This window comes from Arachis duranensis, chromosome 2 (genome assembly GCF_000817695.3).
Source record: "Arachis duranensis cultivar V14167 chromosome 2, aradu.V14167.gnm2.J7QH, whole genome shotgun sequence".
Classification (NCBI taxonomy): domain Eukaryota; kingdom Viridiplantae; phylum Streptophyta; class Magnoliopsida; order Fabales; family Fabaceae; genus Arachis; species Arachis duranensis.
The window spans coordinates 63,191,552-63,193,301 of NC_029773.3; positions in this window are offsets into that span (position 1 = coordinate 63,191,552).

Sequence of the window (1,750 nt, forward strand, 5' to 3'; positions counted from 1 at the left end):
TTCCTCATGATGAAACAAATCCTAGAAAGTACCCCGCCAAGGCGCATTAATTTATGCTCGGCAAAACGCAAAAAATCATTTGCCAAAAGGCCACACAAGGTCGGCAAAGATAAAGCGACGAGGTTCAAATTAATGTGAGAAGTTATAAAGTAACTCTGAAAAGGCTCAAAAAGCCAAATAAAAAGAGATTACAAAAATAACTTAAAAGGCCGACCAACAACAAGGTCGGACCCAACAAAAGGAGGTACTCGAAACGTCCGAGGTCCGAGAAAAAACCCGGATCCAAAGAAAGAAGCCTTAAAACGGCGAAAACAAAGATTTCGGAAGCGCTTACTAGAAAGTTGCTATACAACTAAAAAGTACAAGCGAAAAAACGAAAATAAAAGATTTCGAAAACGCTTACTAAAAAGTTGCTATACAACTAAAAGGTACAAGCGAAAAAACGAAATCAAAAGAAAGGGTAAAGCAAAAGTTCCAAGTGCTAGCTAAAAAGTTGTTATCCAAAAACAACTAAAAAGCATAAAAGCGGAACAAAAAGTCAAAACGCGAACAAAAACACCGCATAAAAAAGTTACTACAAGTAGCTAATAAGGCAAAAAGGTGTCCAAAGCGTTCACAGAAACCATCCAAAAACCAAAGAGCCCACAGGTCGGGCAAAACACCAAAAATAAAAGGTTACAGAGGATCAAGGTCCTTTCCGGACTCCACATCAACAGAAGGCTGCGGAGGAAACACAGAAATCGGGACTGCATCGACGGCAACGTCATCCCGGATTGAAACCTCCACACCAGAGCCATCCCCGGCCAAGGGTGAGGTCGGGTTCGCAACCGGAACTTTGGGGTCGGACACCGGAACCTCATCCTCGATGGGAGCAGGAACAATCTTTCCCTCCACAACAACGTTATCCGTACTAAATAAGCTCAGATCCAGGTCAGGAGCAAGAACTCGGACCTGAGCCTTCAAATTCTCAAACATAGCATCCATACCCTTGGCCACATGACCTTCTAGCTCGTAAAAACCATCCTGAGCAGATTGCAACTTCTCCTTTGTCTCCACAAGCTCGGCATATAACCGAGTATAATTCTCCGTCGCCGCCTTCGCCATCTCCTCCGATGTCTTCGCTGCCGCCACAGCCGCGGTAGCCTTAGCTTTCTCTTTCTCCAAAGATGCCTCCAGCTCAGTAATCCTGGCAGCCTTCAGTTGACTAATCCTCTCAAACTCAGACTGAACCTTCTCAAGTCGGGAGCTGGTCGCCCCAAGGGGGATTTCTTGAACTCCCGGGCAATAGCGGCATGAAGACTAGCCATCCGGACACAGCTCCGCGCCATATACTGAAAATGATGCTCCATAGACAAATCATCAGTAGAAATAAAGGTCTGAGGGAGAATATGCTGCTCAATCCAACCAAGAGCATCAAAGTCCTTATCATTGAAACCGGCAAGCTCTTGAGAGGTCTTCTGCTTCTTGGGAGGAGGACCCGAAGACGAAAGAGGAGAAGAAGCAACAGGCCCAGAGGTCGGAGGATCTTGACTTATAGCTCGGAACTGGGGAGTCGGAATAGTCTTCGACCGAGTCTGAACACCCACAGTAGTCTTCTGCGGAGAAGATCGGGCAGAAGCCTCCCCGGCCTCGATATTCCGAGCAGCCACAGACTTCTTCGTCCGACGAAGGAACTTCATGGAATCCGCCTGAGAAGACATCTCTGCAAAAATAAGAGAAAAGGATTACCACAACAGAAATTCCACCAAAA